This window comes from Pleurodeles waltl, chromosome 6 (genome assembly GCF_031143425.1).
Source record: "Pleurodeles waltl isolate 20211129_DDA chromosome 6, aPleWal1.hap1.20221129, whole genome shotgun sequence".
NCBI classification, from domain to species: Eukaryota; Metazoa; Chordata; class Amphibia; order Caudata; family Salamandridae; genus Pleurodeles; species Pleurodeles waltl.
Genome location: NC_090445.1, coordinates 71,746,240 through 71,760,793, shown reverse-complemented (window position 1 = coordinate 71,760,793; position 14,554 = coordinate 71,746,240). Strand labels below are relative to the sequence as shown.

The following is a 14,554-nucleotide window of genomic DNA, read 5'->3' as shown; positions in this document are numbered from 1 at the left end:
ATCCTGTACTGTTCAGTGGTTAAGCCATAACCATCCAGGAGTGCATTCTTAAGAACTGTAAAATTATTGGCATCATTTTCTTTCACAGTAAGGAGCCTATCCCTACCTTTTCCACTAAATGATAGCCATAGGATAGCAGCCCACTGCTTTTGAGGGACATCCTGTACAGCACAGGCCCTCTCAAGTGCAGCAAACCACTTGTTAATGTCATCCCCCTCCTTATAAGGGGGAACTATCTTGTGCAGATTCCTGGAATCATGCTCTTTTGCAGGATGACTATGGGGAATACTGCTGCTGCCACCATGGGTATCTAAACCCATTTTCTGTCTTTCCCTCTCTATTTCTAAAGACTGTCTATCCAAATCCAGCTGTTGCTTCTTGAGTTTCAGTCTGGTTTGCTCCACTCTCCATCTATTGAGCTCCCTTTCTAACAATCTGTCATCAGGGTGGGTGGGAGGGACATTTCTAGATACAGAGGTATGATGGGAATGAACAGAAGGAGACCTGTCCCTTACAGAGGGCACCCTAACAGCTTGGCTACCAGTATAATGTGAGAGCACATCATCAGTATGATGTGATTCAACCTCTGTACCAACTATGCTAGACTGTCTAGTAATGGGCAGGCTGAGAAGTTTCTTTCCTGAACCTTTTCCTGGGGGAGTCCCTGGATCAGATTGAGAACCATTAGCTACTTTTTCTACAGACTGGGCACTTATGGCCTTATCCTGTACTCTAAGCATATTAATTAACAGTTCTAAGGAAGGATTCTTCCCTACACTCAAACCTCTCTCTATGCAGAGACTCCTTGCTCCTTTCCAGCTAAGGTGATCATATGCAAGTTTGGACAGTTCAACTTTTTGGCCTGTGTCAGACATTTTTAGAGAGAGTTAAAGTGATAGACAAAGAGAAAAAAGTTTTCAGAACTTTTTGGAAAGACAGAAAAAACTTTTTAAACTTTTAAGAACTTTTTGTAAGTTTAGAAGTACTTTTCAGCACTTAGAAAAGAGTGAAAAGAGGAAATGCAAAACTTTTTGGCTATGTGTATATACACTGACCTTGTTTTGTATATTTTTCTCTTATGAAAAGTACAATGACAAGAGTGGTAAGTAGTCTCAAGCACTTATCCCACCGCTGCACAACCAATGTAGGAGGCTGGACTGGCTTGTAGTGAGTACCAAGGGGTACTTGCACCTTGCACCAGGCCCAGTTATCCCTTATTAGTGTATAGGGTGTCTAGCAGCTTAGGCTGATAGATAATGGTAGCTTAGCAGAGCAGCTTAGGCTGAACTAGGAGACGTGTGAAGCTACTACAGTACCACTTAGTGTCATATGCACAATATCATAAGAAAACACAATACACAGTTATACTAAAAATAAAGGTACTTTATTTTTATGACAATATGCCAAAGTATCTTAGAGTGTACCCTCAGTGAGAGGATAGGAAATATACACAAGATATATATACACAATAGCAAAAATATGCAGTATAGTCTTAGAAAACAGTGCAAACAATGTATAGTTACAATAGGATGCAATGGGGAAACATAGGGATAGGGGCAACACAAACCATATACTCCAAAAGTGGAATGCGAACCACGAATGGACCCCAAACCTATGTGACCTGGTAGAGGGTCGCTGGGACTATTAGAAAATAGTGAGAGTTAGAAAAATAACCCTCCCCAAGACCCTGAAAAGTGAGTGCAAAGTGCACTAAAGTTCCCCTAAGGACAAAATAGTCGTGTTAGAGGGAGAATGCAAGGAAAACACAAATCAGCAATGCAACAACGATGGATTCCTGTCTGAGGGTACCTGTGGAACAAGGAGACCAAGTCCAAAAGTCACAAGCAGCTCGGAGGTGGGCAGATGCCCAAGAAATGCCAGCGGTTAGTGCAAAGAAGCTCTTACTAGGCTGAAGAACTGTGAATACTGCAGGAACGACAAGGGCTAGAGACTTCCCCTTTGGAGGATGGATCCCCCACGCCTTGGAGAGTCGTGCAGAAGTGTTTTCCCGCCGGATGGACGCCAACAAGCCTTGCTACACGCAAATCGTGCGTTTGGCGTTTTTGGACGCTGCTGGGGCCCAGGAGGGACCAGAAGGTCGCAAGTTGGACCTGCAGAGAGAGGGGACGTCGAGCAAGACAAAGAGCCCTCGCTGAAGCAGGTAGCACCCGGAGAAGTGCCAGAAACAGGCACTACGAGGATGCGTGAAACGGTGCTCGCCGAAGTTGCACAAAGGAGTCCCACGTCGCCGGAGACCAACTTAGAAAGTCGTGCAATGCAGGTTAGAGTGCCGTGGACCCAGGCTTGGCTGTGCACGAAGGATTTCCGCCGGAAGTGCACAGGGGCCGGAGTAGCTTGCAAAGTCGCGGTTCCCAGCAATGCAGCCCAGCGAGGTGAGGCAAGGACTTACCTCCACCAAACTTGGGCTGAAGAGTCACTGGACTGTGGGGGTCACTTGGACGGTGTCGCTGGATTCGAGGGACCTCGCTCGTCGTGCTGAGAGGAGACCCAAGGGACCGGAAATGCAGCTTTTTGGTGCCTGCGGTTGCAGGGGGAAGATTCCGTCGACCCACGGGAGATTTCTTCGGAGCTTCTGGTGCAGAGAGGAGGCAGACTACCCCCACAGCATGCACAAGCAGGAAAACAGTCGAGAAGGCGGCAGGATCAGCGTTACAGAGTTGCAGTAGTCGTCTTTGCTACTATGTTGCAGGTTTGCAGGCTTCCAGCGCGGTCAGCGGTCGATTCCTTATCAGAAGGTGAAGAGGGAGATGCAGAGGAACTCGGCTGAGCTCATGCATTCGTTATCTGAAGTTTCCCCAGAGACAGAGACCCTAAATAGCCAGAAAAGAGGGTTTGGCTACCTAGGAGAGAGGAAAGGCTACTAACACCTGAAGGAGCCTATCAGCAGGAGTCTCTGACGTCACCTGGTGGCACTGGCCACTCAGAGCAGTCCAGTGTGCCAGCAGCACCTCTGTTTCCAAGATGGCAGAGGTCTGGAGCACACTGGAGGAGCTCTGGACACCTCCCAGGGGAGGTGCAGGTCAGGGGAGTGGTCACTCCCCTTTCCTTTGTCCAGTTTCGCGCCAGAGCAGGGGCTAAGGGGTCCCTGAACCGGTGTAGACTGGCTTATGCAGAATTGGGCACATCTGTGCCCAACAAAGCATTTCCAGAGGCTGGGGGAGGCTACTCCTCCCCTGCCTTCACACCATTTTCCAAAGGGAGAGGGTGTCACACCCTCTCTCAGAGGAAGTTCTTTGTTCTGCCATCCTGGGCCAGGCCTGGCTGGACCCCAGGAGGGCAGCTGCCTGTCTGAGGGGTTGGCAGCAGCAGCAGCTGCAGTGAAACCCCAGGAAGGGCAGTTTGGCAGTACCAGGGTCTGTGCCACAGACCACTGGGATCATGGGATTGTGCCAAATATGCCAGGATGGTATAGAGGGGGCAATTCCATGATCATAGACATGTTACATGGCCATATTCGGAGTTACCATGGTGAAGCTACATATAGGTAGTGACCTATATGTAGTGCACGCGTGTAATGGTGTCCCCGCACTCACAAAGTTCAGGGAATTGGCTCTGAACAATGTGGGGGCACCTTGGCTAGTGCCAGGGTGCCCTCACACTAAGTAACTTTGCACCTAACCTTTACCAGGTAAAGGTTAGACATATAGGTGACTTATAAGTTACTTAAGTGCAGTGTAAAATGGCTGTGAAATACCGTGGACGTTATTTCACTCAGGCTGCAGTGGCAGGCCTGTGTAAGAATTGTCAGAGCCCCCTATGGGTGGCAAAAGAAATGCTGCAGCCCATAGGGGTCTCCTGGAACCCCAATACCCTGGGTACCTCAGTACCATATACTAGGGAATTATAAGGGTGTTCCAGTAAGCCAATGTAAATTGGTAAAAATGGTCACTAGCCTGTTAGTGACAATTTAAAAGTAATGAGAGAGCATAACCACTGAGGTTCTGGTTAGCAGAGCCTCAGTGAGACAGTTAGGCACCACACAGGGAACATATACATGCACACCTATGAGCACTGGGGCCCTGTGTGACAGGGTCCCAGTGACACATACATATAGGCCACAAACCTATGAGCACTGGGGTCCTGACTAGCAGGATCCCAGTGACACATAACAACCATACTGAAATCATGGTGTTTTCACTATGAGCACTGAGGCCTGGCTATCAGGATCCCAGTGAGACAGTGAAAACAGTGACAAACACCCTGACATACACTCACAAACAGGCCAAAAGTGGGGGTAACAAGGCTAGAAAGAGGCTACCTTCTCACAACGCTCAAGTAATTTTTCGTCAGGTGCTTAGAACGCAATGATTTTCTTCATAGTTAGTATCTTTGCAAGTCTTTTCACAGCATGCAACCTACCCTTGCTTTTTTTTTTTTTTAAATACCAGCCCCATGAAGATACTACCTTTGTCAGCTTGAGAGTGTCAGGTGCGAAGGTGGGAGGGCTCTTCAGTTCCTGGCAGCTAGGTAGGAGAAGGAGCGCCCTCGGCAGTGGCTGCGGCGGACTCTTGTGACATGGGGGGGGTCTGAGGATGCCCGCTCTTCAGTACATAGTATGCAGGCTTCTAACGAGGCAGCATTGTGGAACAACTGCGTGGCAGACAAATGCAAGACAGCTACTCGGCAATCACAACATGTGTTCTGCAAACATTATTGTTCTAAAGGAAATCCGGGTAAAGGCTCGAACACAAGTGGAATAAGGCCACTCGTCGAAACCTCATGGCGATGCATCAACTGCTGTACACGGTTTAAGGTTCTAAAAGCGTGATTTTTTTAATTATTTGAAATAACTAGCTGCAAAAGGTAAGTCCTTCCTCACTGCTTTAAAGCACTGAGTAGGCTTTGCTCATGTTCTCAAAACTGCATGTAAGGTGACCCGCGCCCCCAGAGAGCGGAGGGGATATGAACGCGTTTAAATAAGATTCAGGAAGCACAGCCCAGGTCTTAGGAATGTATGAAACGAGGCTGCAATGCTTTAAGGGAAACGCAGAAAGGCAAGTACTCGGTGTCCAGAGTAGGAGAATACTGTAAGTGCAGGTACTCTTCCATTAAATGAACTACCAGTGCTGAGAAGCGGTGGCATTGCCCCCTCCCCCCCCCATCCCACTTTTCATTTTTGCTTTCCCTTTTTTTTTTTCTTTCTAAGCGCAGGTACTCGCATCCCCAGAGGAGGCAGTGGCTGCAATAGTGGCGGAACGGGAAAGTGAAGTACCACCTCCCCAAGCTGTGTGCGGAAATCACCGAGTCACGGGTCTCGGACGAGGAACGCCTCGGGCGCCAAGAGATTACGGGCAAATAGCACCATCTTCACTGGCGCTGTGTGACGGGAGTGGTATCGGCGCACAGACACAAAAAATGACACAGCTTGAGACAGTCACGAAGTTAGGAGACGACTCAGCAGGTGAGGCAACACGTACAAAGAGAAAAACATTCAAATAATGAGACGAACATACTTTATCAACTTTATCAATGTAAACGAAATAAACACGCAGGCGTAACCACCCAAAAATACAGCCATAAAAAAGAAAATCACTCACTTACACGATGGGCTCACTCGGGGTTCAAAATGCACCCGCACACCACAATGTCACCCTAGAAAACATACAAAAAAACTACTGCAAATGCACATCCAGCTACAGACGGTTACTATGAGAAACTCGAGGTATATTCAGAAACGTGCAACCTTCGTACCAAACGACTAGTCGAGCATTGCTACAGAGGCAAGGTCCATTACACAAACATACATACATTCATTCATTCACATGGGGGATACAGTCACAGCAGCGAAGGCACGAGCACGTGCCCTCAGAGCCACAAACTAGTTTCAGACAAGAGATTTCCAGGGTTCGAGGTTAGAGACAGGCGCAGACAGAGCTCGACTTCAGAGCAGAGTGATCAGAGAAAGACTGATCAACTCCACAGCAGACTCCCAGTACAGACACCTGGGGCCGCGCACTTACAGACGGCAGTCCTTCACGCCAGAGACTGCTCAGTGCCACAGCAGACATAGTCCAGTACCCGCACTTCCAGACGGCAGACCACGCCAGAGACTGCTCAGCCCCACAGCAGACAGACTCCAGAACAGACACCTGGGGCACCAGGTCACCCACAGCCCGCACCACACTTCCAGACGACTGTACCTCACGCCATGCCGGTCCTTCCACGGACCCTGTCACCTACCTCTGCCCGGACAGCCCGCTGTCCTCCCTCTGACCCTGGGACAGACTCTACCCGAACTTTGGCAACTCTCCTGCCTCGCCTGCCCACCTCTCCTGCACACAATAACCAGGAAACGTGTCGCTCTGCCGTAGGTTTGAGGGAAGGAAGAGGCCAGGCTGTGGCAGGGGGTAGAGGGACACCCCCGCCTGGGCCGGACGGGCGGGCGCCAGCACGGCCCAGTCTACGGAGGCACAGGGGCAGGATTAGTGGATGGAGGGAGGGACAACGGAAGGGGGCAGTGCAGAGGGCAGAGTGGATCACAGGATGGGCGGGACAGAGGAGGGCCGAGGAAGAGAGGCGAAGCCACAGAGGACAGGCGGGATTAGTGGAGGGAGGGACAACGGAAGGGGGCAGAGACAGAGGGCAGGAAGAATCCCAGGGTGGGCGGGACAGGGGAGTCCCGAGGAAGAGGGTGGAGGAAGGAGCCTTGGTGCACGGGAAGGGAAGGGGAGAGGAGACAGCCATCACACCAGCTAGTTATAAAGTTGTACTGAAGACTCCAGCAAAGCGTCCCCCACACGGACACAATGTGAACATTAACTGGGGCGCCAAGGAGCCGGGGGTGGGTAGAATGGAGGCGGGTGGAGAGCCGGCGTAGGGCTCAGGACCGAGCTTCGCCGGCGGGGAGACGGGCCGGAGCACGAGCGACGCCCGGGAGAGGCGCCCGGGCTCCCGCTCGGCCGGGGCGCGGAGTCCGCGGGGAGGGACCGGCGTTGTGTGGGAAACACTCCCCGGAGAGGCCGAGCGCCGCTTCCCCCTCGGAGGACACCCGCGCCAACGGGGATGCAGAGTGCGCCCTGCCTCCCCCGAACACGGGCCGGGCCCGGACAGCCAGGAGCCCGCGTGCAGAACAACTACCGCCTCTACGGCTCGCCAGGGCAGTACGGTCATTTTGGATCCACCGACATAGGGGAGGGGAGCACCAGGGGCCTCGGAGCGGGAAGAAGCTGGAATGAGCCCAGACACGGGGCGCACGGGGCACGCGGAGGAAGGGGCAAGGGTGGGCAGGGCTCCGAACGGGGAAGGCTGGCGACGAAGAGGCCACGGTCTCCTGTTAGAAGTCTCGCGTCAAAGCACTATGTTGGGATAGAATAGAGGTTACAGAGACGGAAATGGATGCTGTGCTCCTACGGCAGGCACCCCGCTGGGCAGTTATTGAACAGTGAATATGTGGAGAGCCCCACAGCATTAGTGTGAAAATAGAAGTAAAGGTTGGTCTATGGTATTTTCAATATCTTCTTTTATTTGAGAAAACAGGTAGCATTAGCAGGACCGACGGCTAGGGATCAATCTCAGCCGCAAACTACCACCGCAACATTCCACCTCCAGTCCAAGCTTTGGTGTTCCACATTCTACCCATTCCAACCCAAAATACCACAGTTGGGTGGGGTAGATCTGCGTGAAAAGCCATCACAGCTCCATGTGTAGAAGTCCACAAGGAGTTGTTTTGCAAGTGTTGCCTCCTCCACAGCACCCTGTTAGGTTATGTTTATTTGTCGAGCGCTCAATTATTTGCGTGTTTCCTAGCACAGCATGGTCAGACCTACGACTGAGTTGGGGGAGCCTATTCGAAGAGGCAAGTCCTCAGCTTGTTGCAAAATTCAACAATTGAAGAGGCGTCTCTGATGTGCAGCAACAGGTAGTTTTAAGCTTATGGGGTGACGTAGGAGAAGGCCCACCTGCCAGCTCTGGTTCAATGTAGGGTGGATGTAGGACGCTATAGAGGTGCAAGTTTTCAATCAGCCTCCACAGCACCCATGCAAAGCAGTCACTAATAAGTGTTTGAAAGGCCCCACAGCACAATGTAAGGCAGTCACTGAGGAGCAAATGTTTGAAGGGGCTTTAAGTGGCCCGGGTCCTCTGCAACAGACTTGTAAACAGGTCCCTTTCAGGCCTTTTATTCATCCCCTTAATTTTACTGGCAAAAAGACTAATAGATTTCTCAACAATTACTGTAAATCCCATTAGGCATTGGTTATATTATGCAGATTTATAGAGCACTCTTTCACCCTGGAGGTTATCCACACACTGAGGAGGTGCAAGTCTAGCCAAAACTAAAGCCTAATGGTACTACTCAAAAAGCCAGGTCTTTGGCTGCTTGCGGAATTCATGAAGTGAGGAGGTTCTCATGTGTAGTGGGAGGCTGTTCCACACTTTAGGAGCAATGGAGAAGGCTCAACTGCCAGAACTGATTTTCCATACGCATGCAAGTAGGGGCCTGGATGAGTGGAGGTGTCTTGAAGGTTTGTGGAAGCAGATTAGACTGTTGATGTATACTGGCTCAGTTTTATGAGGTACCTTAAAAGTGTATGTTAGGAGTTTCAATTGTGCTCGTTTGTGTATAGGGAGCCAATAGAGCAGCTTCATCTTCAGGTGTAGTGTGATATGAGTGCAGTGTGGGAAGTGGAGTGATTCTGGCTACTCTGAGTGGTCTGCAGCTTTCTGGTGTGTTTGCTGATCCTAGCATAGAGTGTTCCTGTAGTCCAGCTTGCTTGTTACCAGGGAGTGCATTACAGTTTTTTTTCTGGTGCTAATTGGGAGCCAACTGAAAATCTTCCTCAGGATCTTCATGGTATGGATGCAAGTGGTGGTGATGGCACTGACATGGGCAGTCATTAAGAGACTGCAGTTGATTGCGATCCAGAGGTTCATTCTTGGAATGAATGTTGAGGTGGGGGGGGTTTAAGGTATGTGAGTGTTGGTCCTACCTCTGCTGGCCACCAGGTAGAGTCCCTAGTTGGAGTGCTCTTCATGAAGAGCAACATTTCAGAACTGTCAGTGTCCAGGTTTAGATAGTTGGTCTTCATCCAGCGAGCGATTTCAGTCATGCACATTACACTCCACATTTCACTTCATCTTACATTCTTTAAGAGTATTTGTTTTTTGCAATATTTGTGTCTGCAAGTTTTTTGTACAGCACAACTCTTGTAAATGCTTACTTTGAACAGAGTTGACTTCAAGTGTCTGAGTGAGTTTAGGTTGTGGGTGGGTGCAGCTTCCTTGTTCGAGTGAGACAGTCACCTCACTAGACTGTAGAGGACAGTGGTGGCAGTGATAGCAGGTGACAAGTCAAAAAACGGCCTTCCATGTTTACTAAAATAGCTAAGGAGAGGGCTTACTGTCATCTCCATCTATTTCAATTGTCTGCTTGTCCCCAAATCCAGGCCCCTCCCCCATCTGTATGGGAGGAGAGTAGTGCATGTATACTTATAAGTGAGTCACGGGTGTGCATAAGGCATGTATGCAGAGAGTGACCCTAACAACAATGACTTCTATTTTGAATTTCATCAAATACAGTGGTACCTATGAGGAAGAAAGGCATGAAAAAGAACACAAACGGGTGATGTTAACTGGAGGGCCCTTTCAGGCGTTCCACAGATCTTTGTATTGCACCAGACTGGAGAATGTTTAAGATAGAAGACAGTGGATTCCTTTGTGGTCAGGGAACATCTCTATGCCCTTTCTTGGCAGTTTGTTATTTTTGGGAGAGCAACCCCCCCTTCACCCTCACTGTTCGACAGCTGACTGGGACAGCCCGCATATCCTTAGTGCCCTTGTTTTGGATCTCTGCTGAGACTTCCAGTTCCACTCCAAATCCCTGCGCTAACTTTTGACAAAGACCACAACTTATCTAGTCACTATGAAAACCACAAAGATATTGAACATCCGAGAACGGGTCACATAACTAAACTACTGTAATGTCTAACTGGAATATAAAATATAAAGATGGGACAGAGGTTCCAGGCAGGGTGCCAACATTTTATTACCAGAAGTGACCAAGAGAATAGTCCTGAGTTCTAGGGTTCAGGTTCTGACAGTTAATTCATCTTGCCAGGTTTTGGATCAAAATCTGGGGGCGATCCACATAGCCTGACGGGAGGGGACTGTCTGCATCTAACTTCGTGGGAAGGATGCAGACTGCTCAGGAGGAGCATTAGAGCTGTCCTTGCACAAAAAATGCTGCTGCTTAAAAGAAGGGAGCCAGAAGATGTCAGATGTAGAAGATGTCAGTTGCAGATGTGGCGAGCCAGGTGCGTGTCCTAAACAGTAACTACACAACCACTGTGATAAGATGCACTTTGGAATCTAGCCAAAGGCAAGTTCCACTGGAAACAGTAGTGTCAGGTGCTGAAGGCTACAATAAGCTGTGACATCCCAAATCAGTCCGACTAAAGACTACAAATGCCCAGGAGAAGCCAAGGCCTGCCTGGGGAAGGACACTGCTGTGACCAAGGGTAGGCACATGTTTGGGTGCAGAGGGCTTTGCAGTTGGCCAAGAGGAAGACAAACTCTGCCTCTAGCACATCCTCAGACTGGTGGTAGCAATGGCGCTACTTGCTGAAATTATGTGGGCACCAGCACTCCTCACACTTAAGATTCCATCTTCAGAACCTCACAGCGGGCAGTCCATTCCTCAACACCAAGAACAGACCATTCCAATCACAGTAAGACAGCGGCTATGCTATTTACACCACGAAATACGAAAGTCCAGGAATTTGCTCCTGTCTATACTTCGTACCACACCCTACAGGGGTATTAATATTAGGGGGAAAGAAAAAAAACAAACAAAAACCCACCTCTCACCCTAGATGGTGGCAGGCTTCATTTGTATTTTTTCTCACAATGGTAGTACAATACCACTAGGGTGGGCTCATCCCTTCTGGGAGCTCTTAAATACTACATTTCCTGGACACTTCCAGGGGTTGGTGAAGTACAGTGAATAAAAAGAGTATGGGTTTGCCCTAACTATCTTTATACAGTGAGAACCCATACCATGATTAAAAACCTATGCCAAAAAATAAATAATCAAATGGTTCCAGCATCCTTACTATGCCAACATGTTTTGGACAAATCTAATATGTCTGATTGGTCATCCTGCCTTCTTCAGGGCACCAAGAGCTCCCTGTCTACCCTCATCAGATATTAAGGAAATAGTGCGTATCAAGGAGGCACAAGGCGCTCCTAACCGTTTGCACAAAACCTAATTTAGGTTCCAAAGCGGGCCTGATTGGCTCTGAGGTAGTAGATGCTTCCTCGTAGTCACCCTTCAAGAGTACATCTCAACCTACATTACTCACCTCAGCTGGGTCAACGTGGGATTAGAAGTGGGTAACTAGGGAGGTCTAGGTGCCCTGAAGAAGGCATAGTAGTTTGTGTTATATGGTTAGGGTATGTGAAAACCTTATTGTAGGAAGTTGTCTCAGTATATACTATCTCAAAGTGAGAGATAGTGTGCACAGAGTCCAAGGGTTCCCTTTAGAGGTTGATAATGGCAAAATTAGATAATTCTAATGCTCTATTCTGTAGTAGTGTGGTTGAGCAGTAGGCTTATCAGAGGGTAGTGTTAAGCATTTGTTGTACACACAGAGGCAATAAACGAGGCACACACTCAAAGACTTAACTCCAGGCCAATAGTTTTTCTATAGAAAAATATCTTAATTTATTTTAGAACCACAAGATTTGAAGTAAATATATAAAATGCAAGGTACTCCACACAGGTAAGTAAGGAACTTTGAATTAGAGCAATAACATACACAGTATAGGTTAAAATGGCAATAAACTATTTTTAAAATGGACACAGTGCAAAAATCAACAGTTCCTGGGGGAGGCAAGTAAGGTTAAGTCTCTGAGGTAAGTAAAGCACTTACAAGTTCAGTTTCCTGGGTATAGGCAGCCCACCGTTGGAGGTTCAAGGCAACGCCAAGGTCACTGCACCAGCAACACAGGCCGGTCAGGTGCAGAGGTCAAAGGAGGGCCCAAAACACATAGGCCCCTATGGGGAACAGGTGTGCTCTGGTTCCAGTCTGCCAACAGGTAAGTGACTGCGTCTTCGGAGGGAAGACCAGGGGGGTTTTGTAGGAGGTGGGGGGTGGGGACTGGACACAAACAGGCACACAAAACACACCCTCAGCGGCACATGAGCGGCCGGGTGCAGTGTGCTTAGTAGGCGTCTGGTTTTCTGTAGAAATCAATGGATGGACCTGGGGGTCACTAGCGATGCAGGCAGGGCACAGGGGGGATTCTCGGGCCAGCCACAGACTGGGCTATACAGAGGGTCGTCTGATGGTCACTCCTGCACTGGAGTTCGGTTCCTTTCGGTCCTGGGGGCTGCAGTTGCAGTGCTTGGTCCAGGCATCTGGTTCTTTGTACCAAGCAGGCGCGGTCAGGGGGAGCCTCAGGATCTTCTCTGCAGGTGTCACTGTGGGGTGCAGGGGGGGGGGGGGGGGGGGGTCGTCTCAGGTTACGTACGAGGTCGCAGTCACTTGGGAGTCCTCTCTGCAATGTTGGTTCTCTGGAGCTCGAGCCAGGGGCGTCTGGTGCAGAGGGTGAAGTCTCATGCTTCCGGCAGGAAGAGTGAGTTTTTTCAAAGTTGCAAAAATGATGCTGTTGGTGAACAGTGCTGCTGTTCTCTGGAGTTTCTTGGTCCTTTGGTTCAGGGCAGTCCTCTGAGGCTTCAGAGGTCGCTGGTCCCTGTCGGAATGCGTTGCTGTGCAGGTTCTTTGAGTCTGGAGACAGGCCGGTAGGGCTGTGGACAAGTCAGTTGTCTCCATTGTCTCTGCAGGGCTTTCAGGTCAGGAGTCCTTTGTGTAAGTTGCAGGAATCTGATTTCCTGGGTCTCCCCTAAATACTACATTTAGGGGTGTGTTTAGGTCAGGAGGACAGTAGCCAATGGCTACTGTCCTGGAGGGTGGCTAAACCCTCATTGTGCTTCCTCCCTGAGGGGAGGGGTGGCACATACCTAATCCTATTGGGGGAATTCTCCAAATTCAAGATGGAGGATTTCTAATGGCAGGAGTCACCTCAGCTCAGGACACCTTAGGGCCTGTCCTGACTGGTGGGTGACTCCTCCTTGTTTTTTCTCATTATCCTCTCCAGCCTTGCTGCCAGAAGTGGGGGCAGTGGCTGGAGGGGTGGGCATCTCCACTAGCTGGGATGTCCTGCGGTGCTGTAACAAAAAGGCATGAGCCTTTGAGGCTCACTGCCAGGTGTTACAGTTCCTGCAGGGGGAGGTGAGAAGGACCTCCACCCAGTATAGGCTTTGTTCCTGGCCACAAAGTGACAAATGCACTCTCCCCACGTGGCCAGAAACTCGTCTGGTTGTGGCAGGCTGGCAGAAACTGGTCAGCCTAGCACTAGGAGTCAGACTGGTATTAAGGAGGCATCGTTAAGATGCCCTCTGGGTGCATTTTACAATAAATTCCACACTGGCATCAGTGTGCATTTATTGTGCTGAGAAGGTTGATACCAAACTTCCCAGATTTCAGTGTAGCCATTATGGAACCCTGGAGTTTTGTGTTTGACAAACTCCCAGACCATATACTCTTTATGGCTACCCTGCACTTACAATGTCTAAGGTTTTGCTTAGACGCTGTAGGGGCATAGTGCTCATGCACATATGCCCTCACCTGTGGTATAGTGCACCCTGCCTTAGAGCTGTAAGGCCTGCTAGAGGGGTGACTTACCTATGCCACAGGCAGTGTGAGGTGGTCATGGCACTCTGAGGGGAGTGCCAAGTCTACTTAGTCATTTTCTCCCCACCAGCACACACAAGCTGTGAGGCAGTGTGCATGTGCTGAGTGAGGGGTCCCCAGGGTGGCATAAGACATGCTGCAGCCCTTAGAGACCTTCCCTGGCACCAGGGCCCTTGGTACCATTGGTACCACTTACAAGTGACTTATATGGGTACCAGGGATGTGCTAATTGTGGGAACAAAAGTACAGTTTATGGAAAGAACACTGGTGCTGGAGTCTGGTTAGCAGGGTCCCAGCACACTTTGTCATAACTGGTATCAACAAAAGGCAAACATTCAGTGGGTAACCATGCCAATGAGGCATTTCCTTACACTTTACAACCTCTCAAATGTTTGTGATAAGCAGACAGCAGGCATGTCTTGCCTAAGAGGCAGTGCATACTTTCCTTGACAGCAGACACCAATTTAGAGTTCCAAAATTAGCTTTTAGTGGTCGGAAAAGATGAACCAGTGATTTAGCTAAAGCCAAAATGTTTTTACCCAACACACAAAAAAGGATAGGATGAATGCTTGGAAACAGCCTACCTACTGGCAATCACCTGGGTAATTATTCTGGTCAGATGGGTCTAGCATGGCATTCTCTCTATAAACAACACAAAAAATGGTTAGGGGGGATTGGAGGTGGAGGACAGTAACCTAAAGTGTTTATCTAAGGTCGAACTTTACCTATCTTCAGCGGTTTATAAACGGTATGATAGTTGGCAAGAGATTCCTTCTGTTTAAGAGAAATCTCGCCTGGGTACTTACTTGACCTGAAGCATTGAAAAGTTTGTACCTGTGCAC

General features: G+C 49.3%; 1 protein-coding gene across 3 annotated transcripts in view; it reads right to left on the bottom strand.

Annotated features, from left to right (window-relative positions):
- MGAT1 (alpha-1,3-mannosyl-glycoprotein 2-beta-N-acetylglucosaminyltransferase) overlaps positions 1–14,554 on the bottom strand; it is a 118,912-nt gene that overhangs the window by 46,472 nt on the left and 57,886 nt on the right. Inside the window, exons 1-2 of one of the 3 annotated variants that reach the window (XM_069237338.1) lie at positions 6,202–6,462; positions 5,563–5,613 (exon numbers count right to left, since the gene is read on the bottom strand). The exons of 1 other annotated variant lie outside the window; for it this stretch is intronic. The gene's annotated coding sequence lies outside the window, so the exon portion shown is untranslated. Of the gene's footprint in view, positions 1–5,562; positions 5,614–6,201; positions 6,463–14,554 lie in introns of those variants that run through there. One more of the 3 variants, XM_069237337.1, reaches the window with a different exon arrangement.